Source organism: Coptis chinensis, chromosome 4, assembly GCF_015680905.1.
Source record: "Coptis chinensis isolate HL-2020 chromosome 4, ASM1568090v1, whole genome shotgun sequence".
In the NCBI taxonomy this organism is placed as follows: Eukaryota; Viridiplantae; Streptophyta; class Magnoliopsida; order Ranunculales; family Ranunculaceae; genus Coptis; species Coptis chinensis.
The window spans coordinates 59273534-59286443 of NC_141459.1; the positions used below are offsets into that span (position 1 = coordinate 59273534).

Below are 12910 nucleotides of genomic sequence, written 5' to 3' on the forward strand. Positions count from 1 at the left end.
GAGGTGGACTTCATTAGTCAACATCACCGCCATGTATGCGCATCGGTGTAGCCTTCAAGTAAGGGCTTACTTCCACCAAAGCACAAATACCGATTTGGAAATGCCCTTGAGATATCTCAATATCCACTTAACACCTTCCCAATGCTCTTTCCCCGATTTTGAAATAAATCGCTTACAACACCAACGGCGAAAGCAATATCCGGTCTTGTACACACCATTGCATACATTAAAGGCTGCGCCCATCGCGGATGTATAAGGAATCTTTTTCCACGACTCGCTTTCATGCTCACCCTTTGGACACATCTCTTTGGTCATGCGGGCCGCCACCAAGCGGATAACCGACCGCGCCCGGCTTGATCCATGTTGAATCTTTTCAACACCTTTCAATGTAGCTTTCTTAAGAAAGCCACAACTTCCCACTCTTTTCATCACGGTGATCCGCGATCCCAAGTATCTGCTTTGCTTGACCCAAATCCTTCATCTCAAAGGACTTACTCAAGTCTTTCTTCAGCTTGGATATCTTGTTGATGTTTGGGCCAACTATCAACATATCATCCACATACAACAATAGCACTATGAAATCCCCATCTGGAAATCTCTGAACAAACACACAATGATCGAAAGCAGACTTCTTGTATTCTTGCTTCGCCATAAAGGAGTGAAACTTTATGTACCACTGTCTCGGTGCTTGCTTCAACCCATACAAGCTCTTTATCAGCTTGCATACTAGGTGCTCCTTGCCTTTGACCTCAAACCCCTCTGGCTGGTCCATGTAGACATCTTCTTCAAGGTCTCCATGAAGAAAAGTTGTCTTAACATCTAGCTGCTCAACCTCTAGGTTCATACTTGCGGTCATACCGAATACCACCCGGATAGAAGTCATCTTCTCTACAGGAGAGAAAATCTCATCAAAGTCAATCCCTTTTCTTTGACCGAATCCCTTCACAACAAGGCAAGCTTTGTGCCTTGGGTGAGGATTGTTCTCCTCATGCTTGCCTTTGTATATTCACTTATTCTTGAGAATTTTTCGTCCTTACGGTTTCTCAACTAACTCATAAGTGTGATTCTTATGCAAAGAATCCATCTCGTCATGCATGACCTTCAACCACTTTTCTTTGTCTGTACCTTCAAGTGCCTCTTGATAGTACATAGGTTCTCCACCATCCGATAGTAGCACGTACGTATGTGGTGGATACCTGGTTGAAGCTAGTCTCCCTTTGTCAGACCTCCTTACCCCATCTGCTGGTGCCTCAAGAGGATACACTTCTGCTTGCTCTGGTGGTGGTTCATGCATCTCATCTACATCTTCTATACCAATAGGTTCTATCCCATCATGAGCAATAGGATTCTCATCATGAGCTTCAAACTCATGGTTCTCTACATTCTCAATCCCTTCTGCACGTTCCACAGTAGGAACTTCTGGTTATGAATCAACAAGATCATTGGTGAAAGCCTGTAGCTTCTCACCCTCCTCAAAGTCTGCTATGGTTTGGTCTTCTAAGAACACAACATCTCGACTTCGGATTACCTTCTTGTTAATCGGATCATAGAGTTTGTAACCAAACTTTTCATCTCCATAACCAGGAAAATGCACCGCTTGGCTTTGTCATCAAGCTTGATCTCTCATCCCGGAATATGCACAAATGCCCCGCACCCAAATACCCTCAAGTATCCATAATCAACATCTTTGCCCGACCATACTCTCCGGATAATCACTATTTAGAGGCTTTCTTTGGTGATAGGTTGATCACATGCGCATACATGACGCATTACTTCTACCCAAGAGGTTCTAGGTAGCTTAGAGTGAGACAACATGCATCTCATCCTCTCTACAATGGTGCGGTTCATTCTCTCTTCTATTATTCCATTACGTTGCGGTGTCTTGGGAACGGTCCGCTCATGGCTTAATCCCATGACTCGGCAATACTCTTCAAATGGCCCTATGTATTCACCCCATTATCGGCGAATACATTTCAACAACTTCCGTCTCTCTTTCCACCATGCCGTGGAATTTCTCAAACACGCCAAGTACTTCATCCTTGGTCTTCGGACTATAGGCCCATATCTTTCTTTGACGATCATCAATGAATGTCAAGAAGTCACGAAGCTCCCCGGTGGGACTTTACTCTCATAGGACCACATAAGTGCTGTGTGCACTAGTTCAAGGGCGGTGTCCTTTTCGTGCGGAGCGGGAATCTTTGGAAAGACACCTGTGTTGCTTTCCTACCAAACAGTGAGTACATGTATTTAAATGTGTACCTTTAATGTGCCGCACGGCCTTTTGCTTAGCAAGAACTTCCATCCCTTTTATGCCCATATGACCACGTCTCTTGTGCCACGGTTTAGAGGAAGCTTCTTCTTACGCGCGATTCACTTACGCTTTACACAAACTAGCTCGTGTTTTATAGAGAGAGCAAGTTTTCTTTCCCCTGGCTGCTACAATGGAACCTCTGCTCAGTTTCCATACCCCGTTACCAAACGAGTTTACAAAGCCATCGTCATCTAATTTCCCAGCCGAAATTAGGCTTAACTATATGTCAGGGACATGTCTTACATCCTTGAGTGCCAAAGTGTAGCCGACATTAGTTTCTACATGAATATCTCCAATGCCTATAATCTTCGAGATGCCACTGTTACCCATCCTTACTTCACCACAACTGTAGGTAGTGAAGAATCCCCTGTGCAGTGTGACATGATAGGATGCTCCTGTATCTATCACCCACTCTGTATCCTGACATGAGGTACTAAGACAACACACACTACAATCTGACACAATTCCCACTAGGTCGTCGACTAGTGCGGTAGTATCTCTGCCTGTGTTTTCGTTCCTCTGCACCATGTCTTCATGTACACAGTTATTCTTCTCATCCCTCTTCAGTGTTCTGCACTCATATCTAAAGTGGCCTTTGGTGGCACAATAGTAATATTGCCTCTCTGCCTTAGGAGTTCTTACTTCACCCCTAGATTTACTTCTGTCATCACCTCTAGAACGAGATGGTTTTTTGTTTCTACCTCTTCCCCGTTTCTCTGTGAAAAGGATCTCTGATCGAGTGAGAGGAGCTGCTTCTTGCACTCCTTCTAGTCTCCTCATTCAACAAAGACATGGTAGCCATCTCCATGGTAACAATTCCATCCTTGGCTGCTCCGTGTAGAGAAAATGCTAATGTCTCCCAACTTTCGGGTAGAGAGCCTAATAGAAACAAAGCCTCAACTTCGTCTCCCAAATTGATCTTCATCAAATGCATCTGATTGATGATATTCTGTACTTCATTAAGATGCTCAGACATTGAAGAATCTTCTTGGTACTTCATGTCTGCAAACTTCTTAACGACCAGCACTTTGTTTCCGCCCGACTTCCTCTCATAAAGGTCTTCGAGTTTCTTCCATAGACTGAAGGCTGTAGTCTCTTGAGACACATGGTGAAAGACACTGTCGTCAATCCACTGTCGAATGTATCCAATCGCTTTTCTGTCAAGCTTTTTCAACTCAGCCTCATCAGTCTTTTCTGGTTTTACTCCCTCATTCTCAATGGGAAGTGTCAAGTCCTTGCAGTATAGCAAGTCTTCCATCTTAGCTTTCCAGATGGTGTAGTTCTTCCTATTCAAACTCATCATGCGAGTGTTCACAGAATGGTCCATCTCTACAAGTTATTTAACCTCAAATCTTCTCTCAGGAATTTCGTCAAACACCTTCTGACCAAGATTCGGATAACACCCTAGGCTATTCTAACCAAGGCTCTGATACCACTTGTTAGGGATTATATCAATACCAATCGATTCCCCCTCTACACAGATAACTTGTATTTGAACACAATTCAACTCCAGACAAATTATAAATATCAACTATAACCTATACTAACATGCCCAACTCGCTAAACAACTATTAACAACAGATAATAATGTAAAGCAGTAAAAGCAAACCACAACACAAAGATTTACCGTGGTTCGGCCAATGGTGCCTACTTCCACAAGAGCTAGTTCTTTATAAAGTGGGAAGGAAGATTACAATCTCTCTTTTCAGTCTCTCACCTTACTAGATCACTCCTCTCTTTTTACAGGGTTGTCTCTCTGTAAAGGTTATCTCTCAATCTTGATTGCTTTCAAGATTGGGTTTCTCTCTTTTGTTCTTTGGTTCTTCTCTGGTTAGGTTTTTCCAAAACCTTGATTTTGTTTTTATATCAAAAACACAAATTTCGCGATTACTGTAGCGAAACCCATGAAAAATAGACCTGAGCGCAAGTTGCGCCTCAGGCAAAACAAAGTAGGGCACAGGGTGCTCTCACTCTACTGGAAGTCCATCAAAGGCCTGAGCACAGGTCGCGCTCCGAGCAAGCCAAACCTGAGCGCAAGTGCGCTCAAGCTTTCCCATGCAAGCTAAAATTCTTTCCTCCTCATGTGAGGGATAAAGCCAACAGTATAGAACACTTGCAAATCTAGCACGAAGACCTAATAAGACTCAGAATTACATGGAAATAGGATAATGAGAAATCAACTTAACAAAACAGCTCGCTTTCTGACTCGCGGCTAGGATTCGATATCAGGAGGTATAAAGGCCACCATTCTGCCATGTGGATTAGGAATTAATTAGACTATTAATTGTAAAATTAAACAAAAAAACCCTTCGTTTCCCCAAACTTCTTTCGCCCCTCTCAATTCTCCATTTTACGTCTCCCCTCTTTTGCAAACAGAAAATAAAATAAAATCAGCCATCATTCTCTCTCTCTTCAAATTGAGTTCTCCCACAAATAATCAATCGTCTCAACCAAGCTAAAGAGAGTAAGAGCCCATCTAAAGAAGATTAACAAGCTTCCAGTCAAGACAATTCAAGTAGGCTTTTTTGTTTCTTAACATCCTTTTTCTGCTTTGGCTAGAGAGTTCATCAATTTGCTGTTGCTGTAGAGTCCTGATGGCAATATAATAGATTGTGTTGTATCTCACCAACAACTAGCTTTTGATCACCCTTATTTACAAGGACAGAAACCTTTGGTAATGGATATTGGTGCTTGGATTTTCTCTTAATGCAAGAAACATGGAAGAGAACATACTGTTAAGAGCCTAAAGTTTTTCCTTATCTCTGCTTTGTAGGATCCACCAGAAGACCAAATGGCTACAACGCGACGAATGGTAAGGCTGAAAGTTTGTAGTTATGGTCACTTTATGGTGAATTATGTCCTGAAGGAACAATTCCCATTAGAAGAATAACAGAATAAGATATATTAAGAGCAAGTTCTGTGCAAAGATTTAATTTGGAAGCAAATTAAGCAAGGCCGGTTAGACGTGATTCATCAAGTAGTGACCATGAGGTTAGTACATAATCTTTCATGAAGGTTTTTCCATGAAATTCAACCAAGCTCAATGACCAAATTAAAGTGTACGTACCACTTCAATTAAATTCCTCTTTTCTTAATGGCTAAAATGCTTTTGCTCATCAATTTTTAGTAACTTCCCACCCACAATAAAAGTGTACGTATCTCTTAAAAAACGTTTATAGAGTAATCCATTGAATGCAAATGTTATGACTGAGAAATTGATTGGACAAGTTCCATTATCATATAATAAAATATAAGAAATTAAGCAATGAAGCTTTAGAAAACAAGATAACAGACACAAACAGAGAGAAAAAAAGAGTATGGTGATTGCTTATTGAACGCTATTACACGTTCATTGTGGTAGTTGGGTCTTCTGTACTTAATTTGTGAAACATTAATATCATTTGTATTTCTGCCAACATACAAGAACTACAAACTCTCCTTTTACAGTTTCAATATGAAGTATCGTGTCTCAAAGAAAAGTGCTATTGCATAAGTGGTCTCTCTATCTATGCAATTGAAGCTTCCAACTGTGGCCTTCATTCTTCTGTTTGATCTTAGCATGGAATTAAATTATACTTACGTTTATGTAACTATGTTCATCTGATAATACAGCATGCAGTTGGGTGTGTATTGGGACAATAGTACTACAGAGCAAAAGCAAGCTTAAACGTGTGGACACCATGCATCACAAATATGGGTGATTTCGGGTTCATTCGGCAATGATCTTAACACAATTGAAGCTGATTGGCAGGCATGTAATTTATCCAATTTGATACTACGTTTATCATTTTGTTAAAGTAAAAAAATTTGAAAATGGAATTGGTACAAATTTTTTACTATTATTATCATGGAACATATCAGAATGGTATAGGTAACTAAATTGCATTTGCAACTATTCAACTACCTATCAATTTCATTAATGCCTTTCGTTTATAGATTCCTAACTCGCATTTGGGATTCGATTTCAGGGGGTATAAATCGAGGGTCAACAATCCACAGAGTGAGTAGGATTAGGAATTAATTAGGAGTTTTATTTGTGAAATTAAACAAAAAAAATCTTTCGCCTCTTACCTCTTCTTCTTCCTCACACCGTGTTGTACTGTCATTCACTCTAGAATTTTTCGTTCCAAAATCCTTCGGTCTCCCATCTCTCTAATTCAACTCTCTCTCCAAGAGATGGAAAGCATCTCTCCTGATCAGTTCTTATTGGAAGCTTCACTCAGGTAAGCGTTCTCTCGTTCTCTCTTTCCTTTGTCGGTATGTGTTGTGAAGAACTCTTTTTCTGATGAAAAAAAACATTATCCACTCTTCTCTTTCATGAATTTGCGAATCTCTTTTCCTGACCCTCAATACTGCCACGTGTTATTTGTTACTTTATATGATTTGAGCTGTTTTGCTATTATAGTTTCCTGTCAAGGGGGGAAAAGACGAGTTCTATATGTTTCATTGATGTTGATGAAAGTGAAGATCACGAAGAACTAAACTCAGACCTACCATTCAAGGTAACTACATCTATGATAGGGTAACTAGATTCTGTAGATTAGGGGGGGGTTTATTAAAGTTTTGTTCATTTTCTTTGTCGCAGAACAATGTTGAAGTGGTTGTTGATGAAGATGAAGCCGTGTCTTACTGTTCCGACCAAGGTTTTCCTCTTTCTCTTTATAAGTTTTATTCTTAGTCCACCTGAATATCTTTACTTCAAACGCATTTTTTGTAACTTCAGCTTCTTTGAAAGGCTCAACATCAGACCGGTCCTGTAGTGATTGGCACATGGTTAGTATGTTCCCCTATCATAGATGTAGCTATGTTCTTTCAGTAACGGTAGCTTGAAATTATTGTTGCTAAACTCTTTGCATTTAATGCTCGAGACCCCTTTAATCTTGGTTTTTTAGCTGGCTCTCGCGTCCCACAATTATTTGCGGCCATCCTATTTGTCTAAACTTTAGCTTCATACAAACTCTAAACTTTGAATATTACTATCGGTTTGCCTGAAGTTTTACAATAATTTTATTTAGCTTGACATTTCTCTGCTCTATTGTTTGCAATCCACGGGCTTTGCTAATGACATTTCGCGTAGTTGTTTTGGGACCTCCCCTTGGTATTTGGTAATGAAAGACATAGTTTTTTAGCCTCTCGGATGTACTTATAATACAACTCATTGAATGCCTTTTCACAAAAAAAAAAGGGTCCATTTACAAATTATTAAAAAGGCTATCAATGATATAGTGAGGTTCTTTTTGGGAACAAGGATTTTGAATACAAATCAAGGATGGTACATAGTGGAGCTGAGCTTAAGGGTATCCCACTTCTAAGGTAGCCAATAAGTAACAAATTGCTATGTGGTGTCCTATTTCACTGCGGCGAGTTTTGTTGTGGTGTCAACATTAGCATGGTCATTTCTGAGTGCACTAAAGAACCTCAATTTGGCCGATTATCATTTTGAAAAAATAGTTTTTGGAGTTCATGTGAAATACCTTTTATTTTTAGTCATGAATCCGTAATAAAATATGTAGATTTTTCTTAGCTAAGTTTTAAATCACATAGATGGCAGTAGATTTTGTGTGTGAAACAAATACGACAATGGTTAAGGGTTTCAAAGTGTATGTTGACGTCTTGAAAGTTGAAAGTGTGAGGTAGATGATTTGAATGGTGTAATGATTTCACTTTGGGGCTGATTAAGCTTTTAGTAGGGTTATTTCTTAGTATTCAGTTGGGAATTGGTTGTACCGAACACCAGTAAGGCTTGGAAAGATTTCTATTAGAAGATGATGACATGATGTGGAAATAGCTTGATTTGGGACTCCTTCTCCTGAATTATAGGTTATTATGTGAACTATAGGTTTTAGACATTGTCTGCACGCTCAAATGAGAAATATTTTAAGGTGGAGTATTACACGCAAAGTAGCATCACATAATATGTAGGACGTGTCAATGGCTTTATGTGTGCAGTTAAAATACGATAATTACTAAGTGGTATTGAATGGATTTATATTAGTTATTAACTCATCTCGATTGAGTGTGCAATTTGTTTGTGCAGTTGAATCTCTTTCTCTCTTGAAATTTGTACAGCAAATCCATGAAACTGTATGGATTGTTGTTTTTTCCTTTAATATATATTATTGATGATGACTGTGTTTTATTAAAAAATGTTTTTATGTGCATTGTATTAACGACAATGATCATCTTGGGTACTTATACTGTATCTATCTCTTCAAACAAGTTAAATAACGAACAAAGGGAAAGAAAAAGGTGCAACATGAAAAGCATAGACGTTTACAAAGGTATGACACAATTTATCAATTGTGTTCTCTTCTTAACAGTGTCCAATTTCAGGGTTTCTCTGCAGGTCTTCTATAGCTCGATGAAATAAACAAAGCAAAATTAATTGCCATGAATTCACTATTCAGGAGACGAGTTTTATGGTACGTGACAATTTGTTTGAGATTGACCAGCTATGACGGTAAGACTGCAAACCCAATCAAACCTTAGTGCGTTCAATTCCATTTTAGTCGTGAATTCAGATCTAGCCACTTGGCATGTGCCACAGTGTTAATAAGAACTAAAAGATGTGTTTGGTTCGAATATAAATCAAAATTCAATTCCAGTAGGACTATTAATGACTGAAGTAGAGATATGTTTTTGTATATTTGCAGGGTCTTTGGCCAAGGTGTAGCCGGTTTAATGTGCTGCTTATTGAAGATGCAAGATAATTGATTATGGGGTGGCTGAATAGATTACGCTGACGCGGTCATGCATATGGTCGTAGCTATATTTAAAGAAGAATGTGTCAGTGTCAGATTTGAGTATGCTATTAGTTTGGCTTTTGGGTTTTATTCTGAACACTGCTGTAATATTCATGTTCAATTTTGCTTGGAGTAATATATGTAATGTTTAAGGAGGCTTGCACAATGGGATCTAAAACAATGTGTCGTTGCAATACATCCACCTGATTGTATTTTGTAGAACACTGCACACTGCTCTGTCATAAGGAGATGGTTTCTTTTGAAATAGATAATTATTACAAAAAGCTTTTACAATCTGCATTTGAAGAGGATTTTAAAGCTCTTAGAGTCAGCATTCAGGTAGACTTTTTTCAGGGAGAGTCGGTAAATTACAGTCTGTAATTCTGTATGCAGGAAGAATGCGTCCCATTTTTTAGGTCACTTGATGACCCTTGCCTCCCAAGAATATGGTATGTATGTTGCGAACATTTTTGGTGTTGCTATGGGCCTTAGGCCCATAGTTTTTTTGCCCAACCTATTACAAAGCTTATAATTTAATTTTTGAGAGAGAGAGAGTGAGAGAACTGAGATGTGCTGATGGAGTCTCTGAGTGAAAACTAAACGAGTGAGAAGTATAAGAAAAGAACTTGTAGTAGAGGGCTATTAGTTTGAGCACAAGGTGTTTGAAGAAAGGTCTCTATGACAAGTGAATAAAAAAACTTCCTCTTGAGGCCCAAGCCTAAGTGTGGGTTGATCACAAGTTGTTTAAATAAAGTTCACAATGACAGGTAAAAGGAAATGTCATTGTGCCTTCGACACAAATTGGTATTATACTTCATGCAGCAACAAGAACTGCAACAAGAAGGTTGTTGAGCGTGTTTTCCCAGACTGTAACCTTGAAATCAGAAGCTGTAATGAGAGGTCAATCATTAATCCCTTATCGAATTTTTCCTTTTGCAAGATAAACTTTTAAAATATTTTTATTTGGGGTGTAAAACTTTTAAAATATTTTCCACATGTTAAGAATGGATGTGGAAGATTTGTCAGGGGTTACTCAATTTGTTGCATTTGATCGAGATGCTGAATACCTAATTCAAAAGTCAGTTAAAGAATTGGTGGACTCCTATAAGAAGGCAATGCCCTATAACTTTTCATATCACAATTTTTGCTTTTAAATACTAAAAATCATTCTTCTCACCAATTTAAAAAAAAAATGCTTCAAAATTCAAAAAAAACGGCCGACAAATCGTTCAGGAACCATTGCAACAAGTTGCTGGAAGAGAGTACATCTTCCAAGTGAAAATCAATTATTTCAATCAGAATACGAAGGAAAACCAATCTTTTGTTATCTACACATTTACAAAAAAAGTGCTTGATGAGGTATACTTCTGTTCCCTTTATTTAAAAAACAGTATTGTTTCACCTTCATTAAACTTATTGTGGTTAAATACAGGACAAAAAAAGTGGAAAACACCGATTTAGAAGATGCAGTAACTGGAAAAGAGGTTTCAAGCCAAGATATGGAATTTGAACTCCACCAAGCAAAAAAAATCAAGGGTTCAATAGTAGGTCAACACTTATTCAACCCTTTGGTCCAATCCAGTAAAGTTTTTTTTGGTTTATCGTTTAAAAATGAATCATCATAAAGTCACATGACTGTCTTCTCCATGATGCAGGACATGTGTGCTAGGCAACTACATAATCCTGTCATTTCCTTCCTACTTCACGGTTTGGGATTTCGTGCTTCGAAGTTGGAACTCATTTTGCTTATTATGATGTCGTCTGCTTTTCAGTTTACTATTTGCTCGAGTCGTCTACATTTACAGTTTTCTGTATGTTTAAAACTTTCTGTTTTGAATATGGTGTTGGCATTATTCCTTTAACTTAAACACGGGAATGAATGATGATTGCTTAAATATTTCTAGCGAAAGGTACCTTTTCTGTGTGTACTTTACTTTGATGTGCATATGAGTTTTGCTAATTTATTCTTCTAGGCTTTCATATCATACACTACTTTATCCCCTCACCAGCAAAGAACCACTACATACAGTATTGTCCCACCAGTCGAACAGGTTATTACAACTTTAAAAATTCAGGATGTCTTTAAAATTTTATTGTTGGCCCTTAAATTTATTGAACTGTCTTTTACCAGAAACAAAACAAATAGTCACAACTACCAAATTGACTCATCAAGTTAAATACATAGGGGTTTTTTCACTTCCAAGCTTACTGGCGTACCTGCAACAAACAATACTCCACCTTCCAAAACCAACCCTTCAAGTTGTTATAATTCTTAAGTATAATGAAACTTGGTCAATTGTACTGATGGTAATAGTAACTTATTTGACATGGGGTTACACTTTTAATTATATCGTTACATTTTGTCCACCTCTATAAATCGCATGGTCCACAAAAAATCAAGTGAATTGGTCTGAAAGGTATGGTTCTCTATTAAATTTTTTTTCCTACTACTGTAAAGCATCTTCCCATTCAATCTAACTTTTATTTTATATATTGTTTTGCAGAAATTAGATGCATTTCATCACAATCCCAACATAATCAATTCAAAAACTTTCTTCATCCTAACAAAGCCATGGTTTTCCATTTTCTTATGTCTTTTTCCTTCTTATCATACATTTTGCGCACAATTATAGATACCTTATCAATTGAAAGAACATTACTATATATATATAATTCATACCATACTTAATAAAAATAGTCAGGTTTGTACAATATTTACTTGCTTTTTTTGTTTGACCTCAACTTGATAAATCATTCCTTTGTATATTGTATACATCATTTCCCTATGCAACTATGTTGCTTCCACTATAATTAATATTCCTTATTTATTTATTTATTTTATTTTATTTATTATTATTATTTTTTTTTTTTGCAGAAATGGATAGTCTGTCAAACACCTATAAAATTACAAACAAGACAACCACAACATCTTATAAAGACAGATTTCTAATTTATACTACTCAAAGCACCTCAAAACATAAAGCTTTTCTATATCTTTATGACTACATCTACAAGTCACACCTAAAACCAAAACTCACCATTGGAGAAAACCCTAAAAAAAAAGGCGGATACTTAATGATATTCGAACTGTGGGGACGATATAGATAAAGTTGTTGTACATCACAGAGTTAACACCACCCCGATAGTCGCTTACCACAATTCCTACACGAATAATTTAGTTATTATTACGTTTTCGAATCATTTTGTATAGTACATTTCCCCCTTCAAAATGTTAGACATTACTATCCTACTTCAAAATGGTTTCAATTAATTTGGCACAAAAATGATTAGAGTGACTTGATCTACACCATTGAATCATTTTTTTCTCTTTTGGCACACATTAATTAGACTTACTCATCAAGTTGGCCTACTTATCATTTTTTTTGTTTCCCTTACAATTAGGAAAATGGTCAATGTATGTGGAATTTTAAATCACATTATCAATAATGTTTCTTTATGGAATCCATGCCGAAGGCACGGGTATTAACTCGTGCAATTACATGGGAATAGGATAATATAATGCACTTTCCTATTAATTTTCGCATATGAACCTTGTGGTTCCCTCCCCCCTAAACACAAATTAAAAAGGGTTATTTAGCTTTTGGCCCCACTTTATATATAGATATTAGCGTTTGGCTCTCCTAAGTTGGTTTATTCATTTTTGGCCCCAGTTCTGTCAGTTGACACAGTCAATTTTATGCTGACTGTGAAATGAACTTCTCATATTTTCGTAATGGCTCAAATACCCCTTAACAATATTTCCCAATATGCCATTAAGAAAGTGGTCCACTAACTTAAGTGTAATGGACACGTGTTTTTATCAAAAACAGTTCAAAAGTTTCGGCCTCCAAAAGTT

The 12910-nt window shown here is 37.6% G+C and overlaps 1 long non-coding RNA gene and 1 pseudogene across 1 annotated transcript; both read left to right on the plus strand.

The window, feature by feature from the left end:
• Nucleotides 1–4215: 4215 nt before the first annotated feature.
• Nucleotides 4216–6319, plus strand: LOC147504216 (protein neprosin-like; annotated as a pseudogene).
• A 1927-nt stretch (nt 6320–8246) lies between these two features.
• Nucleotides 8247–9213, plus strand: LOC147504217 (uncharacterized). Its single transcript, XR_015220359.1, has 2 exons — nt 8247–8771; nt 8965–9213. It is a non-coding gene; the product is annotated as an uncharacterized LOC147504217 (long non-coding RNA).
• The last annotated feature ends 3697 nt before the right edge of the window (nt 9214–12910 follow it).